This window comes from Rhinatrema bivittatum, chromosome 7 (assembly GCF_901001135.1).
Source record: "Rhinatrema bivittatum chromosome 7, aRhiBiv1.1, whole genome shotgun sequence".
Taxonomy (NCBI): Eukaryota; Metazoa; Chordata; class Amphibia; order Gymnophiona; family Rhinatrematidae; genus Rhinatrema; species Rhinatrema bivittatum.
The window spans coordinates 3,505,253-3,518,637 of record NC_042621.1 but is presented as its reverse complement, the minus strand read 5'-3'; the positions used below and the strand labels follow the sequence as shown (position 1 = coordinate 3,518,637).

Genomic DNA, 13,385 nt, shown 5'->3' with positions numbered 1-13,385 from the left:
GAAATAGGGGGAGAGGCTGCCAGTCAGATCCTAGGTTTTAAGTGATTCAATCTGGATTTCTCCTACTGTGTCCCCTGGAGTTGTTTTCTATAAAAAGCTGCTGTTATTTATTCTCAGTGTAAAAAAAAAACTGTTCCCAGACAAAAATAAAACAGCAAGCCCACCGTAACCCCATTCTGCTCTCCACTCTTACACAGCTCTCTTCTTCGGTGGAGTCAGCCTGCTGGGTGAAGGCAGCTCAGGATGACTCAAGGCCAGAAGGAACGGGTGCGTCACCCCTCGTTTCAAAGCCTTCTGCCAGTTTTTCGGGTGTTGAAAAAACTAGGACCTGATTTATAACCTGGAGCCATGGGGGGTCACCCTAGTCTTAACAGAGAAACCAGAACACGGTGGGCGATGCCTCCACTCTCCAAGAGAGCCAGCTTCATCCCAGCCCTTACTGGGGCAGCAGAGAACTGAGTAGGCTTGAACATGATTATGCCAACAAGGCCTTCGAACCTCAGGGATTACATTTAAGAATCAGAACACAAACCTAAGAGTAGTGTGTGGAATTTAAGGTCTAGGTTTTAATTTTTAAAGCTCTGAAACAAAGATGCTCCATCCTACCTCTCCGGTTTGCTCAGATTTTACATAACGCCCCCATACTTTAAGCTCACAGGGAAGAGTTTTACATGAGGTTCCCACGGTTAAGGGATGCTCATTTTTATGAAACTCGTCACCGAGCTTTCCCTGCAGCACGCCCTTCTTTATGGATCACTTTGCTGGTCTCTTTATGGGCTGTTGAGGATATTAAAGAATTTCGCAAGCAGGTGAAGGCCCTCCTGTCTCAAATAGTATATGAAGGGTCACGAGTTCTGTAATTGAGCTGTTGGTCTGACAGTACTTTAGCAATAATGTCCTGGTGGATTGTGTCTATCAATGTTTGTTTATATGGGTGTTTTAATGTAATTTTATATTTTTTATTCTTTGCATTTTATGATATAATGTGTTTATGTTTTGCTATGTTTTTAAAATCTCAACTACAAGCCACAGCACGGATCTCATTCTAAGCGAAATATGTAATTTCATACAGCAATTACTTGGTAACTGGAGGTGTTTTTTAAAATGTTGATGCAGCTAATTGGTAATCTGCCATGTATTCAACTTCTTACTGTTACTGTTTTTATTATATTATGGTTTTATAAAATGTTTTAATTATGTTTGTTTTACTTATTATGACTATTTTATTATAAGCCACTTGGTAATTGATAAGTAGTATATAAATAAATAATAAAGTATACATATTTTAAAACTAAATAAATAAATAAAATGGAAAAAAATAAAACCATGACCTCATGATGAAGCTGATTAAAAGTCGTCCAAAGAACACATAGGAGGTAATTTTCAAAAGGAGTTCTGCACGTAAATGTTAACTACCATTGTAGCAATTTTCAAAAGCCATTGAGTAAAGTACACTGCCTCATGTAAAGCTCAGTTTTACATGAGTAAATGCTTTTTAAAATCAGGCCCAAAAGTAGCAAACTATAGATATAGGTATATAGATATCTTTACTTCATACTCAAACTTGGACCAAAAAAAAAAAGAAAGTGTTAGCATAATCATTTAACTTGTTCACAGGGCCTAAGTTGAAGCATCCTGTCTTTATTAAACAGTTCTGGCACTTTTTATTGGACCTGCAGAAACGATGACAATGCGTGAGCTTCTGAGACCACCGTACAGGTCACGTCTACAGAGGCAATGTCTGTGTGATCTGTACGGCTAATAGAACTTTACGCCATTAATAGGATTCTCCGTCAGCTAATCTCTGTGAGATCCATAAACATCAACTAACAGGGCCAGTGCAAGATTATTTAGTGCCCTGGGTGAACCTTGGGTCATGCATCCCCTTCTCCCAACTTGCCTATTGGCGGCAGCTGCAGCACAACATTCCCTCCTTCTAGTGGCACTAGCTCCAGCACAGCGCTGCCTTTGGGGATTGATTGATTTATTTGTTTATTTATTTAACATTTTTTTATACCGGGATTCCTGTAAAATTTTACATATCGTCTCAGTTTACATTGTAACTGAAAAACAGGCATGTGAGAATGCAATTACATAGAACAGGGCATAAAACTTGGATCAGAATACATGGGTAAAACTTGGAACACAATAAAGGGGGAAAAACTCATATTTGTATTATTAGGTGCATATATTTAATATGGTGTTATTGGTTCTGGCACAGCACCCCCTCTGGGCATCATGCTGGCAGGATTTTGCCCCCCCCCCCCCCCCCAAATGTTGGTGATCTAGGACAGCGGTGCTCAACCTTAAAATGCTGATAGCCCGGGTGAAACGAAGCAGGAGAGCTGGAGTCAGCGGCACCAGCATGGTCTCTTCTTCCCGCCGCCCCATGGCCCGGAAGAGGAAGTGGCGTGCAGCAGCCACGCGCGCAAGAAGAGACCATGCTATGGCGGGCAGCACAGGCCCGAAGAAGAGCAGCGCAGCGCGGAGCAAAAGAGGAGCCACATCAGCCCCCGCGGCAGATGGGACTCCTTTCTAGAGGTCCGTTTTCCTAACAGGAAGTGTATTGGTGCCTTAAGGCCTGGTGTAACACTTTCAACGTTGCCTTTTCCTAGGTAAGGTGGTTACTGTTTGAGTGCTGGAAGTTGGGATTTTGGTATGGGAGGTTTACTATTTATGCAATTTCTGTTCAGACAGAGTCCTCGTGTCATTCTTGACAATAACAATAATGCTGGATCTTTATTTTTTATTTCCGCCGTGAATTGCAATGAGCAGTGCGTCACACATGTCAGCGTGCTCTGTCAGGTGTGTCACGATGGGGGAAAGGTTGAGCACCATGGCTCTAGGAAATCGCCTAGTTTGCCTGATGGAAGCGCCCGCCCTGCCCTCTCTTTCGAGCACTTATATGCCACGAGCAGGTTTAAATCTTGCCAGAATTAGAAGCAGCGGTTCTCATGGCTGCACTAATGAAGATATAACAAACATCATTATCCCTCAGAAATGTAACCAATACATCCCTTACGTGCCCTGTATTAGTTGGTATAAACTGAGTGCAAATCGGACCAAGCAAGAGTCAGTGAAAGTAAATCAGTAGAAAGAAGACCTAGCACTGGTGTCCTGGACTTATTATATCATCAGATACGTCTCAATATATCCAACATTTCAAAGATAATTTAAAATGAAGTTACTGTAAATATATATCTGCCCACGATGAGAAATGGAAGAGCCGGGCTATCTCTGATACTTAAATGGATGACTTACACTTTTCAGTTTCATCACATACGATGAAATAGAGGTACCGATCCCCTTTTTTAAACAAAAATATGCAATTGGTGAAAAATGTAAGGGAGATGCAAGCTCAAATATAGTAAAATCAAATGTATGTTTGTGTATCTTATGCTATTGGAAGAAAGTTTACTGCTAGTCTACATTTACCCATTGTCTTTCACAGTCTCATTGTTATAATTGTAATGAGTCACAAATGCTATTTTGATGGTTTTCTTTGAAAAGAATCCGCTGAACGACTTTAATTAGAGATCGCCGAGTCTTTTTAATCAGGCCAGCCGCAGATGATGGCCCAGCCCTTTTATGTGGCAGCAGGCATACAAAACTCAACTCGAATTCCCATAAAAAAACAAGACAACAGGCGTTTCCAGTTTGATTCGTAATAAAACCCGAGATACACGAGGCAAAAAGTACATTGCAAGAGAATAAACATGTAACATTATTCGGTTGCAGGCAAGCTTGGAAGAGATTTCTTAGTTCACAAAGAGGCCTTTCAGCAACTGAATTTGCTTTAGTGTGGATACCTGGCAGACCTTTGTTTCAACACGAGGCAAAAGCTTGTAGATAGTGCTATTCCAATCAGGATGAGTCGAGTTCGTGCACTTTCGTACGTACCGATCTAATCAAGGGAGTATAGTACAGCTAGCAGCTGGTTGCAAATGTAATGAATTAGTCCATTAAACAGGTCTGGCCTACAGCTTGTTGGTTGACCCTTGTTTCTATGAACCTGTACAATGCTCTTCCCTTGCATCAAGATAAGGGAGGGTGCAAGCCATACCTAACACTTTCTTTTAAAAGAGTTTGGAAACCAGTTTTAAAATGCAAGTGGAGCTGTCTTCCATTACTTAGAACACATTTAAAACTGGTTTAAAATGGATTGCAAGAACATGAAATGGAAACCGTAATATCTGTTATTTCATTTAGCTCGATTAACTTTTATTTTATTTAAAACACAACATCTTTCAACCTCCCCCCAAAAAACGTTTTCTCTTGCATCCATACCAAATGTAGCAGTCTCTTTACTAATGTGTGGTACACGACAATGTATACTAATGCAGATTATTTATTGTAGTTCCTATTTTTTCTATTGATGCCCATTCACTAATGTGTGTCCACACCTTAGTAAAAAGACCTTATAGATTCTTACATATTAAACACAACTATTCAAAAGTGGCTTTGATAAAGAAAATTCATTTAGGACACTTCAATCTGAAGGAAATAGAAACATACAATATGATGGCAGATAACGACCATAACAACTCAATCTGGCCATCCATACCAACTATTCAGCTTTACTATGCTTATCACTCCTTCAGAGAACCTCTGTGCTTGTCCTGTGCTTCCTTGAATTCAGATACTATCCTTGGTCTTCTCCACCTCCGTAGAGAAGCTGTTCCATGCATCTACCACCCTGTGAAGACCTGTTAAAATAATTATTTCTTCACTTAGTGGGACCATCAAATTGTTATTTGCAGGAATCAGCCCAATGACTTGGTAGTGGCATTGCTGCGGACAGCCATGTGGAAGACCTGGGTGTGATCCCGAGATCTGGATTCTGTTCGCCAGGCCAGCTAGCCAGAACTGGAGCTACTGCTGAGGCAGTGCTCCCAGCTCCCAGGGGGATCGGGATCCCAGCCCCTGCACCACAGTGATGCAGGTGTAATTCAGGGTGCCTCTGCATTGCCTTCTCAAAGAAGCTACAGTTGGTGGCCTCCTGTGGAGGACTATAACTGCAATGGCTGAGGTTAGAATGGGGACGCAAGTTACTTTTCTTGACACACAAAAAAGAGAGCTGGACATGCAACTGGTAAACTGGAGATAATTCCTAAAGCAAGGTTCGTTTTACTAAAATATCCTTGATGTGTAGAGTCAGGTTGCTGCTGCTGTTACAAGGCAGCAGTCTACATTTAACAGCACGCTGCATCTTTATTCCATAGAAGGGAGAAAGGACAGCCAGGCCTATTGAATGCATTAGCAGTGCAGCATAGAAAGAGAAGGGAAGAGGGCATCTTCTCGGCTGTGCAGTGTAGGCCTGCATACAAAGACATGGGACGTAGATATCTTTTCTCACCACATCCACCCGAAGTGCGCTCCCACCCTGAACCCAGCCCCCACAGTGATTCTCTTCATGGCGGAAGCTGGCAAAATCAGTAAAGTTCTAAAAGGAGAAAGCTAATCAATTTGGCTGCTATTCATGCACAATCTTTTGGTAATCCAGAGCACCAAAGCTCAAGGTTTGCTGAATAGCATCTGCCATGCAAGGAGATGAGATATGTCAGAATAAAAAAAAGAATACTCATCACAGCAATCTGAACAAGGGTGGACTTGATGGATCTTAGGTCTTGTTTCAACCCAACCAACTATGCAATGGTGTGAGAAAGGAGAAGTTCTGGGGTGTGTATGATGATCTCTGCACATTAAGGCACGGAACATATGTGATCAGGATGTTTCCAATGGAGTTCTGCTGGACAAGTGTGATGAAGTGTGACGTGAATACTGTAAGGGATGCTGAGGCATTCTAGTTGGGTATTTGAAGGTATCCCTTCCTGCAACAACTGTTAGCTCAATTCCAATATACATCTGCTGGCTCAGAAGACCGCTATGGTAGTACCCGCTTGCTCCCCATTACAGTTATTAAGCACGTTTGGCTGTATAAAAACCCACTTTTGTTATGCGGTGACCAATTGGGATCACCACTAAATGGTCTTAGTTCCTGAATCCTGAGTTAGCAGAAAGTGATAGGTAGTTGAGGGAGGGTGCATCATTCTCAGAACAGCATCTCCACCGAGGTTGCTGAAGCACACTGAATTTACTTGTCTTTCTCTCTCAGAGGAAGATTCATCTATCTCTGAGAGAGTGCCAGGTGATGAGGGGAGTGCTTGGAATGTTGTGCCCTACAGCGTCCGTAGCCTGTAATCCTGCCTCTAGGCAGCCAACATCTATTGAGAAGGCGGGTTGGGTGTTACTGTCATTGGCCGTGCCAGGACTCCAGATTGTGAGCACCTTGGAGCGGATGGTTTTTAAGTGCAAGAAGAGGACCATCTTCTCCCTTGGGATTTGGAGGGACAGGAGCTGGAAACAGATTTCAACCCCAACGCAGAGCCAGAGGAGGAGAAGTAAGAAGGAAAGACATCATGTGAACCGAGTCTTGTTGCAAGGAACTCACTCACTGCCTCCTGCATCATTGCTGCTATTGCTGCATTGTATTCCTTGTTCCAGTTGAATCCAGTTACCCCAGCTGAAGAACTGAGAAGAGAACTGTAAAAAGACTCTGTCTTTTTCTGTGTGTGCAATCTGTCATGTTGCTGTTTTTGTTTTGGGGGGTTTTTGGCACGTGCCTAGGATATTCTGCTTCCATGGGACCAACTTGGAACTTTGCTTGGACTTTGTTCTAAAAAGACTTTGTTCCAACCCTACCAATTGGGTAAGAAGACCATGCTGGTCGTTTCCTCAACAAAGCTAAGGACTTTGAGTTTTGAAGCTACATTTTGAAAAAAATTGAAAAAAGCTACAAAATAAAATAGCAAAAATGTTTGAAAAAAAGTGTGTTCCTTGGTTTCATTTCAAGAGACATTGCAAAGAATAACTTTTCCCTTTTATAGGGTGGGTCTTTGGCAGTCTGGACTTGTATCTCATGTTTATCTTATTTTCCTGCATCTTTTGCAGTGAAGATCTTGTCATCCAGTTCTGATTTTAAGGGTTGCAATCTTAACTTTTGCTTCCTCAGGTTATGGGAGATGTGTGTATGAAAGAGGGCTTGACCCCTTATCAAAAAGCCATTCAGTCAGCCAGAAGTTGAAGAATGGGCCATCATCAGGAGTGTTGTCCTAAGGATAAGAGTGGTGGCGTAGCTATGCTGTTTGTCATCAGGATGTAACGGACTGGCAGGCTGAAATCAGGGAGCACCCTGGCAGAAGCAGTACAGGACTGCAGAACAGGATCGGAGATGGTCTTCTGTCTAACCAGCCCCCTCCCCCCATAGTTTGAACCCTTGGGTCCTTGGGGCCAGTAGGACTTGTTTTCTGCATAACATCATGGCTAGAGCAGGCTGTGTACAGGCTGGAGTTGGAATCAGGTACTGGATGGGAGCAGAATGTAGGCACTGGCTAAGAGCTGAGTCCAGGTACTGGTTGGGAGCTGGATTCAAACACAGGCTGGGAGCTGGACTCAGGTACTGAATGGGAGCTGGATTCAGGCACTGACAGTAAGGCTGGTACTGAGAATAGGCAACGGCTGTATATAGGCAGGACTGAATGCAAGACGGGTACTGAGGATAGGCAGGGGCTGGATACAGGCAGGGCTTGAACCAAGTCAAGGCTTAGGAAACAGACAATGGACTGAACTGGACTGATAGGACAGGACTGAACAGGGACAGGGCAAGGACAGGACCGGACAAGGACTAGACATGGACAGGACTAAGACACAACAGTAAATAAGAAAGCTCTACAGAGCATGAGATAGGGCAAGGTAACCCTAGTAAGCCTGAAGGCCACAAGCAGGATAGGTAGGCTCAGGAGAGCCTAGAAGGCCACAGAGCAAGGCAAGGAAGCCTGGAAGGCCACAGAGCACAGCAGGAAGCCAAGGTAGGCTACAGAGCAAGGCAGGAGGTCAAGACAGGATGCAAGGCAAGGTAGAAGACAAAGACAGGTGACAAGGCAAGGCAGGAGACTTGGGTAGGCCACAAGGCAAAGTAAAATAACAAGGCAAAGCTAGCCAGGTCAAGGAGCTGAGGTGACTACATGAAGAGGCACTGAGGGACTGGACTGACTGGGTTAAGTAGGCCTGGGCCTAAGGCATCAGGTGATCAATGAGAAGGTAACTTGCGCAGCTGTGAGCATGCTTCACCAGGGGAATGGAGGGGGAGGCTGCACAGCAGGTGGAACCATAACACAGGACATGTAGGTACAGTACATGCTGGCTAGGACCCTGCTGCCTCCACAGTAATTTGGGTCACTTCAGTGTGTGGAAAATATTATCTGCTTTCCAAACACCAAGAGAGAAAAGACGGAGGATTATAAGTTAGGACATATGTGTTTTGTATTTATCTACCTCAAATGTAATTAAATGGTTCAAATTGCATTTACAGGATGGTGAGAGAGTTCTGCTGCACCAGGATTGTGAGAACGTCCACCATTACCTAGCAGTGAGTGTTTTGTATTTGGGAATTTCATTCTATATTTCATTCTAATGTTGCTTTGTGTTTGACTTTAGGAACTGCAACTTGAAGACATGGCATGGTGACACCACGAATGATGGGTGCATGGACAAGAAGAGGTGTTCTTTAGAGTGTAAAGTCCTCTTTGTAGGAAAGTAGTAGAGCACTAGGTGTCATGCTCAATATTTGGCTTCTTGCTCTTGGAGCCTGCGCTAGACATATTAAGTAGAATGGTTTCAAATGTTTTCCATTGGTGCATGTTCCGCAAAGAATATTCTGCATATCCAGCATGTGTTGTGTGGGTGTTTAATTGTTCTTTTCTTCAGGATGGAGCTTTATTCCTTGAATATTAGCTCCCACACCTGGTGCAGAATCTGTCCAGGTTTGGGCCCAGCCCAGACAGAAATGAATAATATGATCTCCTAATCATTACATTCTTTGTGTGTTGTGGAGTTTCATAGTGTGAAGTCATTGGAATGCATTTCTGTACATATGACCATATTACCCCCATCTTGAGCAACCTCCACTGGCTACCCATCAAACAGAGAATCCTATATAAAACCTTAACCATCATTCACAAAGCAATTCATAACGTCGCACCTATATCTCTACAAACTCAACTTCGCCCACACTTATCTTCCAGACCCATCAGAAGCGCCTACAAAGGCACATTAGTCGCAGCGCCTGCCAAATCAACACTAAGAAAAAGAGCGCTCTCCACTGCAGGACCACACCAATGGAATGCACTCCCACCAGACCTACGACTCGAACCCAATCTACCAGAGTTCAAAAAAAGGTTAAAAACTTGGCTCTTCAGGCAAGCGTTCCAATTCCCAGAGTGTAACTAGGCACCTACTCCTGACCTTCAGACCCAACCATTGCAGGATGTCACTAACACCTTAACACTTAATTTCATTCCCGTACTTGCTTATTCGGATGTCTATTTAACAGTCTTTATTCACCTTTATATAACCGCTTACTGTAGACCATATACGCTACTAAAGTTGCTTGAAAAAAGGTGAACACACACATACTTTTCAATACACGAATAAGGTTATTTGTTATTTGTTATTTGGTTAAATATTATTATTACTTTCTATGCTCCTTGTAATAATGTTCAATGGTTGATTGTTATTGTTTCAATGTTCTATGTAAAAAAAAACCCCGGTCTAACCTCCCAGACCAGGGCAACCTTCTCGTTACATGTAAACCGGATTGATTTGTATTGCATACAGGAATTCCGGTATATAAAAATTAAAAATAAATAAATATGATGGGGTATAATTGTAAAATTTGTGTGCATGTCCCATCCTCAAATTTTAAAACAAACTGCAGGGGGGGGGGGGGGAGTGTGATGACCCTTTGGGATCACCAATATATATGGCCCTACTTCCTGAACCCTTTTCAGCTAGAAGTAAGAGATAGGTAGTGGAGGTAGGGTGCACCACTCTCAGAATAGCATCTCTCCAGAAGCTGCCGCCTACTGGTATAAAACCATTTTGCATTACTGCAAAATGTGGCAGTGCAGTTTTGGTTTAGAGTTGAGATGAAGCAGGAGCATTTTTCTTGTTTGAGGTTTGGGCCTACCCCAGGGACCAGGCCTCACAGTCTGGAATCCAAGGGAAGTGGAAAACGAATCCTTTCCAGTATACTCCCTGTCTGGTTGGGTTGTCCCCAGAAGTGCTTCTTTGATTTTGCTGATTTTTGGAGTTTTTTGTGAGACCCCAGGATCTTGGCCTGGGAAGGGATTATGGGGAAGCCTCACTCTGGAGTACCCAGGACTCTGCCTGCTCCAGCCCACGAACCAAGGTTGGTAGCAAGAGAATTCCAGAGTTTTGGGACTTATGAGTGAAAACTTTGTTTTGGGGATTTGGGGGTAAGAGCTTTGCTGACACCTGCATGCTCTGAAGTGGGGAAAACCAAGAGAGCAGTTTCGTTCCCTGCTGCCTGGACCTTTCCTCTGAAAGATCCTGTGTGTCATCTGGAGAGAGAGAACTGTGAATAAGAACTTTTTATTACATGTGGAGACCCCTATCTGGAGTCTTCACTATGTCTGACAGTGCTTTTTGGAAGGGGATTTTGCCACCCAGCTAGGATACCTCTGTCCATCTGGGAAACCTTGCTTTTCCATGCCCTGGAAGGCGAGTTTTTCCCTGCCCCAACTACTGAGAGACCCTTGCTCAGGTAAAGAAAGTTGGAGGACTATGAAGCTGTTTGTGCCAACAACTGATATGTAAAGTGCTTTTGAACACCCAATTTGAGTAACCAGAGTATTTTGTTGGCATTTACATCCCTCCCACGGAAAGTGAGGTAAGACCTCTCCAGATAAAAGTGAAAAAGTCACTCCACACACTTTGGGCCCTGTCGGTAAGAACCCATCATCAGGGGGCTGCGGGATTATGAAGAAAAGATAAGAGTTGGCCTCTGGACCCATGTACCCTTACCTTCTAGGCTTAAGCACCGGAACAGAGGCACTGCATGTTTCTTCTGCCGACTGCCTCCACAGTATGTTTTTATTTTCTGACTTCAACTCACTAACGCCTGCACAATATGTTTTCTTTCTTTATATAAATGTAAAAGTCTTTATTGCACAAAAAAAAAAGAAAATTCACTATTTTCCATCTATTAATCATTGCTTCCTCATTGATGACTATGGAGTAGGGTGACGTTAGCACTTTTAAGACTATTTAAATGGGGCTGTATAATGATTAAAGGGTGATGAAGGGATCGTTGGCTTCTTGTCCTCACTTTGAGTTGAGTTGATGTGAGCATGCTCAGTGCAGTTCCTCCGTCCAACTCCAGATAATGGCAACGTCAGGAGAATAGTTTTGCAGGCTGGGAAAGAGGGTCATACTGTAATGAAACTGATAATGCATTACTAACATGTCATGGGTTAAGAAATGGAAGAAAGGCAGGGCCGGTGCAAGCCTATTGATACCTTAGGCGAACCTTTGGTGATTCACCCCTCCTTCTCGTCCTAACTCCCTCCTACCCCCAGCAGTGGCTCCACTACTGCACCCCCTTCTTTGCCAATATTGGCTTTGGCACAGCTCCCCTTTGGACCTCACACTGCCAAGACTTTGCCACCCCAAAAATCTTGGCACTCTAGGCGACCGCCTAGTTTGACTAATGGAAACACCGGCCCTTAATAAAAGGATATATTGTGTTTTCCCCATATATACCCAGGGCCTCTCTGCATTGGATTTGATTAGTTTCATTCATCGGGGTTGACAAATATCTTTCGGGAAGGCAAATTTGGGTGGCTCAACCCTTACCCCTTGGCACTCCTTTCCCCCAGTGCTGATCTCACCTTGGTGACTGGGACTGTTAAAAATAAACCAACATTTTCCCCCCACATCTGCTCTAAGTTTGCATTTCAGAAATTAGAGAAGTTAGTTAAGCAGAATTGCATAGCAACTGCGCCGGGGCTGCCTGGAACTGATTGGGTACTCAAACCAAATAAGAAGAGGTTAACGATCTTTCCAGGAAATTGAGTGGAACACCCAAACTGACATTCAGCATTAAATACTCTGTTTGTATAGTTGTTCTTCATAGCTCTTTGGCAGCAGGAACAACTTAGAAGGGAAACGTAAAACGTAGAAACTAAATACCTGCTTGGGATTATGTTCATCAGAACCTAGAAATTAAAATATTGCAGTACATTCTCCAAGTCAGTTATTTTATCAAGGTGCAGCTATTAAAATATGATTTGTTAGCCAGCTCCACTCTCAGAAATGTCATAGAGCATTAAAGCTGAAAAGCCTTCCCTTCCAAAGACCACTGGCCATACTCACTGCTGGATCACAGCAATGGGAACAGAAATCTGCTTGGGTCTAAATCTTTTGAAGTCAGTTCCTCAGCCAACAAATATATGGGTGATAGATGGATCACAATCAGGTGTGTCAGCCGACTCGGCACAGGTTCAGTGCATCCCTGAACCATGACCAAGGGAAAGGGGAAGAGTCTGGTGTGGATGGACAACTCTATCCAAGCCACTGTTTCTTACCGACGTCGTCTAACCACCTGCTGCTTGCTGCTGTTAGGGAAGGCATACCGGCTTAGAGGGAATTTTTGGTTTGGCTCAGCAAGGCACCTCTTGCATTCTTGCTCTCACCATCTGAGAACTTCCATGAGAAAGTATTCAATTATTTTCACTTTCCCATCCACTCAGATATACCCATGCAATTCTTCAGGGCTCATATTGTCTCTTTTTTTTTTTTTCTGTTTTCACTACCCCTTAGGTCATAACAGCCATAGCTGTTAACAAGTACACAGGCGGCTATTTCACTGACCTCATGAGGGGAGCAAGTCAAAAAATGTGTTGTTAGTCTAAAAAAGAAGGTATAATCTACAACATATTTACCGACTTATTACTAAGCGCACACACATCAGGAAAATTCTGGCAGTACAGAACTCATGGGTCCCGATTTTTTATTTATTTTTTTTAAATCTTTCTGCACTAGCATGCAATGGAATGCACCTTTTGAAGACAGGATGCAGAGAATTTTTCTGCAGAAATGAACACAAGTAAAATATCTTATTCCCCAACATTCAGCGCAGCCTTTCTGCAGTTTTTATAGGCTCTTGAAACTCGTGTGTCAAGTTTCTAACCCCTTGCTGAGCTCCATGGGTGGCCATGATTTGTTTTCAATTGCTGACCAAAAGCTGTAGAGAATGGGACCAAACCTAGGTTATGATGCCAATTATCCAAATGGTGACAAAAATAGAAATATCTGATTGTACCCTAATGAGACTGATTGACCTAATCAGGTGGAATGGCGCAGCGTTAAGCACTGTAAACATTTTGTGATAAAAATTGTAAGAGCAAATTATTCCATCAGCAGTAATGCACAGATAGTCATGTCTTTGTATGTCTTTAATTATAAGCTGCTGTATTTAGGAAACCACAAACTGACTGTAGTACTTGGGGGGCTTTGAAGTCCTT

At 43.1% G+C, this 13,385-nt stretch overlaps 1 long non-coding RNA gene across 6 annotated transcripts in view; it reads left to right on the top strand.

Moving 5' to 3' along the window:
• The window catches only part of LOC115094958, a 39,003-nt gene extending 29,866 nt beyond the window's left edge, over nucleotides 1-9,137 (top strand). For 5 of the 6 annotated variants that reach the window (XR_003857653.1, XR_003857652.1, XR_003857649.1 and 2 more), the window contains one exon: nucleotides 198-1,197. This is a non-coding gene — a long non-coding RNA (uncharacterized LOC115094958). Of the gene's footprint in view, nucleotides 1-197; nucleotides 1,198-8,371; nucleotides 8,429-9,083 lie in introns of those variants that run through there. The other variant, XR_003857651.1, reaches the window with a different exon arrangement.
• Nucleotides 9,138-13,385: the final 4,248 nt, after the last annotated feature.